We start from the raw sequence: 12,877 nt of genomic DNA on the forward strand, positions 1-12,877 counted from the left end.
TGTGGCGGGATCTGTACTGGCTGTGACATCGTATGGGGGTGGTGCGTGCGTTAGTCACGCACCGTCCTGACGTCACCTTCCTGCCCGCCCACTACATTGTAAGGGGCATGTACGCTGGTCACTGCATTGAAAGGGGGCATGTACGCTGGTCACTGTTTTGAAGGGGAGTGAAGAACACACACACACAAAAAGGTAACTTGTTAATTTAACGTTTATTTCTATGAGGAGGAGTAATTCTGAGGGGTCAAACAAAGAAATAATAAAAAAGTGACAAAAAAGTTATTTTTATAATGACGAGTTTTGCGGCTCCCAGTTTTTTTTCCTTCGGAAACGGATCCAAGTGGCTCTTTTTGTCTTAAAGGTTGCAGACCCCTGGACTAGTCCATAGATAACTGTGTGCTTTGATTGTAATTGTAGGTGTGTGACATATACGTCCTGCTATAGTTTTTGTAGCCAAGTGAGAGGAGGTGAATAGCCTGGAATTAGCTTGCCTAGGAGAGATCTCCCCAAATGCCTCCTCTCCAAAGGAGCTGCAGAGAAAGATGGCCTGTATGCATTTTGGTGAATTTGTGACATCACACTTAATTCCCTCCTATGTCCTTCACCACCAAAATACAAAAGTATCCAAAATACAGCTGCTATGTCTTCCATGTGATGCTAATATGGTTTGTATTGCCTGCAAGACACTCCATTTTTATTGGGGAGTAAATCCAGTAAAATGATTTTTAATGAATGGATTTACATCAGAATAAATTTGGCTGCAAGCCTTTGGATCGTTTTAAAGTACAGTCATACCTCTAGTTGCGTTAGGTTCATGTTGCGGATTTTCGGGTTGCGAACGCAGCAAACCCGGAAGTGTATACTTCCGGGTTTCGCCGCACGTGCAGAAACATTCTGCACACTTCGCGCATGCGCAGAAATGCTCTATTGCGGCACATGCACACGCAGAAGCAGCACTCTACTTATAGACTTTTCGGGGTACGAACAGCACCCTGGAACGGATCACGTCCGTAAGTAGAGATACCACTGTATTTGGAGAACTGTGCAACCTGAACAACCCAACATTTGAAGGCCAATTCTGAGCATGATAAACTACTACGGACCAATGTCTTGTGCAGACAGGAAGAAGAAAACCGAAACACAAACTTTGATGCCCGGGGGACGGGGGCACTGGATAAGAAATGCAGGGTGACAGAAATGTGCAGATTAGAGGACTGGCACTGTGGAAGAATGCCTTCTTAAGAGCTACTATTTGGTTGCCTGAGTGTGGAACCTGCAGTCATTCAGATGGAAGCTTTGAATGTTCGATGCATTACTGTATTTTAATATTTGATTGGAAGCTGCCCAGAGTGGCTGGGGAGGCCCGGCCAGATGGGTGGGGTATAAGTAATATATTATTATTATTATTATTATTATTATTATTATTATTATTATTATTATTATGCCTAGCACCAAAGGGCTTTCCTTTCCCCACACACATTTTATACTTACCATTCTTACATTCTGCTGGGCATTTAGATTGGGTTGGGCTTGTCCTGTTTATGCTATATGTATTTTTTTCAGGGGGGGTTGATGCTGCTTTTTGAATTGGATTGAAACATTGCTGGTTTCCTGTTCTTAATTCATATATAAATATAGATGATACTGTTTGTATTTTATACTGCAGGTCACATCAAGACTGGTTTTTTTTTAGTATAAAGCATAGCAGATAAGAAATGGAAATAACAGTGGTGGTAGTTATTCTAAAAATACAAATATTCATATAATAATCAGGATTATTCCCATAATTCTTAGGATCTTCCAAATAAAGTGGATGATCCAAATCAGATTGCATACTATGAAAGCTCGTGATTGTCCAGAGGGAAGGATTGTAACTTTTTGCTATTATAGCTGTGAAAAGAAGCAATGCAGGCATGCTCTTAATTAAAGCACTAAGTCCAGAGGATATGTAGAAGTTTCAGACATAAAATGCTTAGTAAAGCCTGCTGATGGGAAATAATCACCCACTCAGAAACACCGTAAAAATGTGACACTTGTTTTAAAAACACTTAAAAATGCAAACTGAGTTGTTATTTGAGCTGCAATCATCCACACAATTGTTTGGAAAAATGTATTAATGTCTCTGACTTGATTTAATGGGGAAGCACTACACGGGTATTTTTATTTATGATAGTCTACAAACAAGGACAAATATTTCAAACCTGATGGGCTAACATGATTAGAACAGCGTGGGACAAGCCTAAAAAGAATATTGTAAACAAGTTATTTGTGATCCTCTTTGGAAGTCCATAAAAGTGGTTATTTTATAAAGGCTTTGTAATGCAGGTTTTGACAGATCAGTATTTTTGCAACATATTCTTCCTTAGCAACATCAGTTTCAGCAAAACTAAGAACAAAAAAGTGTTGTTTTCCTTCCTTAGAGGCTCTGCTATTAATATTATTGCCTAAAATAGTACCTAATACAGAAGTTATTTTCTGTCTTCTAGTTTGGTTGCATTCTCTTATACATCCTTTCACATTTATTTTTAGCTGTAATCTGCCCGTCATTTTTCAGTATCTTAATAGAACAGAAGAAACTGAAGACATACAACTTAGACTTGATTTACTCTTTGCCCTGACAGGTATGACCTGAAAGTGACAGAATGGAGTGGTTAGAAGAAATAACCTTGGAAACATTTTGTCGAGCAATGCCAGAGCTTGCTGGATAGGCAATGCCTTTCTGACAATATATATATATATATATATATATATATATATATATATATATATATTTGCTTTCGTAGATTTTCACGGGTACAGGAATGCAGGTTTTGGTGTCTTCGCAACTCTTACACAGGAAGACACCCGAAGACACCAAAACCTGCATATATATATATATATATATATATATATATATATAAAGATATTTATTAAAAGTTTAATAGTTACAGGAAAAAAGAAGAAAACAATAAAAAGTTCACAATACATCAAAAATAAAGAGAAAAAACGAAAAAAAGAACAATACAACAAAACAACAAGAAAAGCAAAAACATTCAAAAAAACACATCCAATATCTCTATATCTCTATCTTTCATTTACTTGTATCATCGACCTCCTCACACCTCCCTTTTTTGTATTCTTGTTCAATTAGCTATTTCAGCAAATCCTTTCCATCTTTCTCAATTTTTGTTCTATAATTTATCTTAACATAATCTGACCTTAAATTGTACACTTTGGCCCATTAACAATCTATTTTTACTTAGTTCTTTATAACATTTCTGCTAAAACCATGTAACTTCATTCCAGCATCCTTCTAACATTCATTAATTTTACAATATTTCTGTAAATATACTTTGAATTTTTTCCAATCTTCTTCCACCAACTCTTCTCCCTGGTCTCGGATTCTGCCAGTCATTTCCGCCAATTCCATGTAGTCCATCAGCTTCATCTGCCATTCTTCCCAGGTGGGTAAATCTTGTGTCTTCCAGTGCTTTGCGATGAGTATTCTTGCTGCTGTTGTAGCATACATAAAAAAAGTTCTATCCTTCTTTGGCACCAATTGGCCGACCATACCCAGGAGAAAGGCCTCTGGTTTCTTCAGGAAGGTATATTTAAATACCTTTTTCATTTCATTATAAATCATCTCCCAGAAGTTCTTAATCCTTGGGCATGTCCACCAAAGGTGAAAGAATGTACCTTCAGTCTCCTTACATTTCCAACATTTGTTGTCAGGCAAATGGTAGATTTTTGCAAGCTTGACTGGTGTTATGTACCACCTATAGATCATTTTCATTAGATTCTCTCTTAAGGCATTACATGCCGTAAACTTCTTACCTGTGGTCCATAACTGTTCCCAGTCAGCCATCATAATGTTATGTCCAACATCTTGTGCCCATTTGACCATAGCAGATTTCACCGTTTCATCCTGAGTATTCCATTTCAACAGCAAGTTATACATTGTTGACAAATTCTTGACTTTGGGGTCTAACAGTTCTGTTTCCAATTTTGATTTTTCCACCTGGAAGCCTAATTTTTTGTCCAAATTATATGCCTCCATTATTTGATAATAATGGAGCCAGTCTCGCACTCTGTTTTTTAATTTTTCAAAGCTCTGCAGTTTTAGTCTATCTCCCTCTTGCTCCAGAATTTCCCAATACTTTGGCCATTTGGCCTCCATAGTGAGTTTTTTTCTGAGCCTTTGCTTCCATTGGTGACAGCCCTTTCTGACAATATTTTAATGCAACAGATGTACAGTTGTTATTGGTCTCCCTTTGCTCAAGGGAAACCCTCCATTCGTGGCCTGGATGTTTGCAGTTAAGAATCTGCACAGAGAACGAGCCCATGGCTCAGTGGTAGAGTACATGGTTTGCATGAAGATGGTCCAAGCTCCAGTCCCTGGTATTTCCTGTTGAAAGATCTTGAGTAGAAGACCTTAAAAAGAACGGCCTCTTGAGATCTTGGTTTGCTGTTGCCAATCAAGGTGGACCAAGGATAGGGAGCACATGGCCCTCCAGAGGTCTCCAACTCCCATCAGTCCCAGTCAACATAGCCAATGATCAGAGATAATGGGGGTTCTAGAGCAGTTGGAGGGCCACAGGTTTCCCACTCCTGAAGCAGACAATATACAGTGGACCAGTACTCTGATCCAATATAATATGTATTTATATGAATGTCAAAAGTCATGTATTTGATAGTTATTACAGTCACTCACTGACAAGGTCTATCCCGAGTTAATGCGGCTTTAGAGCTCGGGGTCCACAGTTGACATGATTTTCTCATTGTACCAGCTTCAGGAGGTCTGCTAAGAGCAGAGGTACCCTTTGTACATCACCTTCATAGATCAGATGATGGCCTTTGACCTTGTCAGCTGAAAAGGACTCAGACTGCTCAGCCAGGTCGGATGCCCACCTAAGTTTCACAAGATGATCCTTCCACAAGAACATGCACAGCACCATCCAGTATAACTGCTCATTCTTGGACACCTTCACTATAAAGAACGGTATGAAACAGGGCTGTGTTCTTGCCCCGACTCTCTAGAGCCACAGCAGGCATTGTAACTCTCCATGTTTTGACTTCACGCACAACCACAAAGGCACACTCCTTCACTGTCTCCCAAGACAGATAGATGTCAATATGCTGCTAGTGTTGGGAAAAAATGAATGCACATGTGATTTTGTGACATTTTTAAAAACTGGTTTTGCTTTATTTTATTTTACTTCCTTAGAGGCTGACTCTTCTCTGCTCAAGCTTAGGAATACACATGTCATCACTCCACACTCTGCTGTGATTCTAAGTTAAGAAGAAGATACCAGCTACAGTGGTACCTCGGGTTAAGTACTTAATTCATTCTGGAGGTCCGTTCTTAACCTGAAACTGTTCTTAACCTGAAACACCACTTTAGCTAATGGGGCCTCCCACTGCCGCTGTGCCGCCGGAGCACAATTTCTGTTCTTATCCTGAAGCAAAGTTCTTAACCTGAAGCACTATTTCTGGGTTAGCGGAGTCTGTAACCTGAAGCGTATGTAACCTGAAATGTATGTAACCCGAGGTACCACTGTACTGATATATATTTTTTTCACAACTGGAACAGTGCCGTGTGTATCTATGGTTGAATTTAGGATATTAGTGATGGGGCATGTTGGTTCTGGAGCTAAAGAGAAAATAGTGGCACAGATGGAGGCCCTATCCATATCATACATTCAAAGCATGGTAATACCACTTTAACAGTCATGGCATCCCCCAAAGAATCCTGGGAACTGTAGCTGGTTAAGGATGTTGGGAATCATAGCTCTCTGAGGGGTCTTTTAACAATTCTCAGCCCCCTTAGCAAGCTATAGTTCCTAGGATTCTTTGGGCAAAGTCTCAAGAATGTATGGTGTCTCAAGAATGATATCAACAGCATTAACAAGGGAGCATGTGAGCCTATTGTCGCGAATTCCTCGCGGCGCTTTTAGCAGAATGCTCAAGAGTCCCAGGTTCTTTAGTGCAGTATTTATTATTGTGAGCTAAATATATATACAAATATCTACAGAAGCAGTTCAGGCCTTCACCTTGAGGCAAAAGAAGACTCCACACTCATCTACACCACACCACCACCACCACCATTACTGTTGAACAGGCTTTTCTTTTAAACCAGTGACAGCCAATCACATTACTGCTGAGTCATTGCATCAGCCTGTTGCAAACTGAAGCTTGCAGACTTACTTACACAGCATCCTGTGAATCCCAACACCTATAGGTACAGGTCAGGATGATGAGCACTGAGAAGCCAGTTAGTATAAAATAAACCAAGCTAGCATAGTGCAGCGATGTGCCACAGACTCTACCTTATGTGTTACAAAATGGAGCTCTTTTCCCTAAGAAGATAAATTCTGCCTGCTAATGAATTGGTATGTGATCACTTATAGGTTTGCTATGATAGACTGGGATCCGAAGGGTTACGCATGTTTTCCAAGCAAACTACACACACTCTCCCCAATGCAGCCTTTTATGCGCTCTGAAGAGCTGTTTCTGAGAATTGCAGGAATATTTGGAGTTAGCTTTGGTATTGCAAAAGAGGGTGTAGCTGGAAAGGAAGACGCTAACTCATTCTGTGCACAGGAAAGTGCTTTCTGGTAATTCACCCAGCTAACTTTTGCTTTAGCTTTTTTCATGAAAAGTGGTGCATAAAATTATAAAATAAAATAACAACCCTTTAACTCACTTGAGTCAATGGGTTCAAACAAGGATGCCGTGAACTATTTGCAAAAGGAACGCTACTGACCCAAGACACCTCATAAATTTTGTGGACAAACAGTTCCTCATGTGTTAAGAATTGGAAGCTAATGTGACTCAAATTACCAGAAAGATTTTAGAAAACAATCATTTTTCATTGAGATTTTAACATGCAGGAAGTGGCTTTCACAAAGCAATTTTATCACTTGAATGGAAAAATCATGACTATTCTTTCATCTTAAATATACACGCTAGGATTAGCCAATAAAATGATGAGCACATCCATTAATCCATTCTTCTCAAATGTGCCAGGATGTGTTTTTCTAATTTCTATTAATCTAAAAAGTCTTGCAACTGTTGCAACACATCTCCCCAGCCCAATTATTTGGCTTCTTTGTAGCATAATAAAGCATTAGCATCCTTTTCTTGCCATTCTTGCATAGGTTTGTCTTGGAGACAGAGAACATCTTCTTTGCCAAGAATTATTGAGCAGAACAATATATGGCATGCCAGCTGGATAGACAACAACAAGGGAAGACAAAGTGGTCAGGATATTGACTGCTGAGGCATCGGGGAGGGAATTCTGAAGAGTGCATCTTCGGGAAATAACTCTGATATGTCAGCTCTCTTGTCAACATCAAGCTTTAATCAGTTCAGTCTTTTTTGTTGCTGGGTCTTCCACCTTGTAATTGAGCCTGACATATACAATTCATTCTTCCCGCTGGCTCAGGATATATAACTCCTGTCATGGTCAATTATTAGGTGATAGGGCCTGAAACCACTGGGATGGTTGCTTAAAAGCATCTTGTACAGACAACCCAAATGAAAGACAAAATTCTAATTTGCCTGGAGAACATGAAATGCATTTCTCTCACACAAAAACCCTTTTAGCTATAGTAAGAGTATTTCCATTAAATGTAAAGGAAAGGGAACTGATTTTACTTTAAACCAGTTTGCAGGGAAAGGGCCAGGTAGGTTATCCATGCAGGCAAAATTGTGATGAAGCATTTCCTAGGCTGAGGCGCTTACGACTGCAAGGGGAGGTTGCTGTGTTTGAATGTGTCCCTGTATAAACATGCTCTCACACAGTATGTCGAAAGCATAGCCTTACCCCCTGGCATGTTACTTGTTTAGTACAGAGCTTTTTTTTTTTTAATGAAGTAGCACTGAAACATACAAACTTCTACCTGCAGCCTGAAATGGTCAAGCATGGTCAAGTTCCATTCAAATAGAATTATAGCATATTAACATTGCAGTTGGATACAAATGTCCTATCCCTCCAGAAATAAACATGAGACCGCATGTACTGTTAGGTTATAACTTGCAACAGGACACAAGACCGCTGCCGTTTTTACCATATGCGCATGGCTGAAAATGACATTCTGTCAGTTTTTATATCTCTGGTTGGAAAGTTGCATTTGTATCAACATTATTATAATTTATTGAATTTATATACTGCCCTATACCTGGAGGTCTCAGGGCGGTTCACAGAATAAAATCAAAATATAAAACCACAAAATACATAATCAAAACAAAAACAACAACCCAATAGCTCCCCACTCCCCAAAACCCCACATTTTAAAAGGGCATAGGATCCCCACAACATTTAAAGTAAGACAATAAACCTGGACAATTAATAAACCAGCCACTCATTGGAAAGACCATGATCTCAGAAATTTCTGCAGCAATATTTATTGGCATCCAAATTGGGTTGTGGATTGAGAAGTACTTGTAGATCGTAGATATTGATATAGTGGATGTGGCTTACATGTTTATTTAGAACTCTTCTGTTGTTGAATACTCTTGCAGTCCATGGCTGTCCAGTTCTATACACCCTCAGATTTGTCAACTAAGACCCATTTAAGAGTCTAAACATTCGGCAATTTATTGGAAAATCTCAGCCCTTCGCAAATTCATGAATTAGGTCTTCCACAATCTGGTGTCTTCCAGATATCTCAGCCCCAGCCAGCATAGCCAATGGTCAGGAAGGATGGGCTGCTTTAGCAAAAGAAATTGATGTTTGAAGCACATTGGCCTTATATTTGCTTATGACTTATTTAATTTAATTGTTCCTTTTGTAAATTATCGATACACTGCTGCTTAGCAAGAAAGGGAGAAGAAACCAGGTGAAATGCCATAAAAGGGTCAAGTTACACTGCAATAGCTTTAAAGTTCAAGCACCGTTAAGTCAGTAATAAGCAATTTCTTCTCTAAATTTCAGCATTTAACCAAAATTCATAAATAAAGCCTAAAATATTACCCCAAAATGCATTTCATGCGGAAGGACAGGGGAAAGGAAACTGTGGATACAGCATATCACTAAAGCTTTGATATAAATCCAAACAAAATACAATTAATACTTGAGGTAAAAATGGCAAGTATTTGGACAATAAATTGTGTGTAACTGAGGGAGCTGTGAGGGCAATTTGAGCTTTGGAAATGGTTTCATATCATGGAATAATGATATGTAATGGAGCCAATGCAGCCTCTCCTTTCTCTCGCTTGGGGAATTGCAACACCAAGCACAATACTCTCATTTTGTTTTTTCCACATCCTTCAATGGGCAGCCGGCCTTAAAACCTCTTAAAGGCAGCAAACATGCAAAGCTTTGTACATTTGTAACCCTCATTTTGAGTTTGTGTTACATCAATGGCAAGAATATTTGTTGTCATTTTATCCGTTTTGACCAATAATTCTCTGTATTTCCTGCAAGAAATTTGAGTGATGCAAATGACCTTATTTTTACAGCATGCTTTTATTAAATAGTTTATTATTTTGGCAGACTAATAAAGATTTTGGTATTTGCTTTTATTTGCAATAATATTACCACCACATAAAAAAGGATTTTATGTTCTTTTTGAGGAACAAGGAGGATAAAAGTGTTGATGGATAGCGCAATGGAGGCATCAGCAATGAGCTGGAAATGAGACGCATAAATATGAAAGCAGAGCTAAGAAAATAGAACTGCACCCTTGGCCTTTCTTAAAAGAACATGTGCATGCCACAGCTCATTCACACTCTTAAAAGAAACGCCTTTTGTTTCAGCGCATTGGGGAAATGCATGCAAAGTCTGAATCACTATTAACACGCCTAGCTTCTTGGCATCTTCCTAATAATTAAAATAAAATTATGAATTTGTTCCAAGACATTTGAAGAGACATTTTCAATCAGCAGTGGTTAGAAAGATTTTTTTTATTTTTTTTAAGGAATGGCATCTGCTTCATTTGAGATACAAGAAAAATCTATTCTCTTTACAGATCTTAAAACATGACACACACAGAGAGAAGAAAGGGCACTGTCTTGGTAGTCAGGTAATAGCTGGATGAGGAGTCTGATTCCATAGTTCTTTGTCGTAATGTTTAAAAAGCTTACTTTTAGCAGTGCTAAGCAATGACATTGCGAGGCTGGGCATGAGGAAACAAGAATCTGAAAAAGAAATAGTAATTCTGATCAAAGCTACCCATAGGTGAGCAAAACCTACATTTTTAAAAGTCCAGTATTCAATCCAATGTCACACACACACACGTATGTCTACGGCTAAACCACATCCCAACGGGACTACTCGGAACATTGCCCTTGACCATTTCTTGTCGTATATGTATCAACATCTTATCATTGTTTATGGGGAAGGAACATGCACAAGGCAAACCAAGTTGCTTAGTTTGTATAACTTTTCCATTCACTATGTGTCTAACGCCTCCTCACCGAATGCTGATTTAGAAGAAGAATCCCTTGAGGTTTTTGTTTTGTTTTTTTCCAAATCAAAATTTGCACAAAGCGATGATACTTCTGATTCTTTATGAGGTAGAATGGGAAGGCAGGCAAGTTGTCTGCCTGAATTGGACACTGAATTGTGAGGAATCTGCTTTTAATTTTACGTCCTTCGTTTTGTAGGAGGATTTGCCTCACAGGGAGCTGCATTTCTCAGAGCTATCTAAAAGGCAATCAGAAGGCAAGATTCACAAAATCTGAGTCTGGGGTGTGGGGTGTGGGTGGGATAGTGCATTTAACAATTAGTGATGTGCCAGGGCTTAAAATTTCGAAAGCTGCTTGTGCCCCATGCCAGTGACTCTTTCTCTGCCAGTAGTAGTCAGAGCTTTCCTGGGATGTCATCCAACCACAGTGGCATATAATGGATAGCAGACTACATTTTTACAGTTGGAGGTGAAATCGAAAGTTGCACTATGCAGAAGAAGTGATGAATTTGCATCCCTGAACGTTGCCTAGCAATAAGCGATGGAATGCTAATGCTGACTTTAACCATAAAAAGGGGCTTTTGCATTCACACCCAAAATTGCACCATTTTTTTAAAAAGGAAAAGGAAAAGATTGAATAAGAGTGAACTGAAATAACAACACAATTTGTCTCTTGCAATCAGATTTTAAATGGGGAATTCACCATGGATTAATGGAGAGGAGGGGAAAATAAGAAGGCGGAGAAAACATTCAAATCAATTTGATTTGAATTAATTTTAGAATGAAATGATTTTAGAATGTTGTACTATTTGATTGTTGTTAGCTGCCCTGAGCCTGGCTTCGGCCGGGGAGGGCAGGATATAAATAAAAATTATTATTATTATTATTATTATTATTATTATTATTATTATTATTATTCCTGGCCTGGGCTCCGTAAGTTGGGTTTTAATGGATGTAATTCAAGTTTTACTTAGAGTAGACCCATGGAAATTAATGGATCTAAATTAGTCATGTTAATTAATTTCCATGGGTCTACTCAGAATAACACTTAGTTGAATACCACACAATGTAAATTATCTTTATTATCATAATTGCTTTTGGATTATTGATCCAAATTATTGCTGCTAATTTTTCTTATTGTTTTATCTTTCTTGTAAACCACTTTGAAGGTTTTGTGTTTTTGTTTTGTTTTTTTACAATAAAACAGTGTATAAATTTCATGAAATAAATAAATAAATCCGTTTAGGAACTCGCTTACAAAATTACCTATATGAGAATGCTTTTCTTTTCTATTTGGGCAATATTCCTCCCTGGTCTACTAAAAGGAAACAACGGAAGGATAAATATTCTTTATGAATTTATGGTTACAAGTCCTCAGTTTTGTTCTTTGTAGAACAGGCACTTTTGGATTGGATTTTTGGTCCATTTCATTAACCAGGTGTGCAAGACATGTGGCTGTGCGTAAGCAATTCCATGGCAAAAGAGTGGGAATTAAGGCTACTTTCCCCACTGCACTTGACAATTTATGCTGTGTTCCGCCTGATCCAAACTGGCAACAGTCAAATATCTGTGGATAGGCAGCCATGGACAGCCACAGCAGTCTGTTTGGTTCTTCCTTTTTTTTAGCAGTGTGTTGTTGCAAATAAACATTTTCCACCTGTTTCAACAGCCTGGCATATTATTTTCTTGATATGTGATGATACAATACCTCTCAGGTTTGCTAAGTAGCAAAGGGAAATGTAAGCAAAAGAAAAGGTTTGCCGCTTTCACAGGTTTTCTGTGCTTGGGGTTCTGCTTGTCTGAGAACTGTAAGAATGGAAGCCATATTTTATAGTATTTCTTTGGCCTCTGCCATCTGGTGTAGGTTAGTTTTTCCACTGCCAACATTTCCCTGGAGCCTCCGATACCAAAATCTTTCATTCTCAAGTAAATGTCTGGACTGAATAAAGGGAGTTTAAAAAATGGTAATTATTATTTTTTGTACATCGCAGCCATCGCTAATGATGCCATCATGAAATACACAGGAATGTGTCTGATAACTGATGGCCATATAGCATATTTCTTTTTACACAGCTTCTAGATTATGTGACATCTTTAATATATTTTTTAATTTTTTTATGCGTGTGACTGTATTCCCACCACCAACACATTGATCCAATTAAATCTGATATCTTAACCTATCTGTAATCATTTCAGCAGTGCCTGTACTGGACCAGACCTGGTGCTCAAATAAAATGAACAGCATAGTTCAAGATGCTCTTCACAAACCACATGGTTTCCCAACAAAACGAAGAATATGAATGCATTTTCCAAAGCCTTGCCTGTTCTAAATCCAGCACAAATGTTTAGAAGAGGGATTAACCTCAGTGTCTCCATAAGAAATGCTTTCTACCCAAGGCAAACTTTGCAAACCAGAGTGTTTATGGTGCCAATAAACACTTCTGAGAAGCAAGTGTTAAGAGTATATACAGTAACCCCACCCCCACCAA

This window comes from Podarcis liolepis (assembly GCF_965112155.1).
Source record: "Podarcis liolepis genome assembly, chromosome: 1".
Classification (NCBI taxonomy): Eukaryota; Metazoa; Chordata; class Lepidosauria; order Squamata; family Lacertidae; genus Podarcis; species Podarcis liolepis.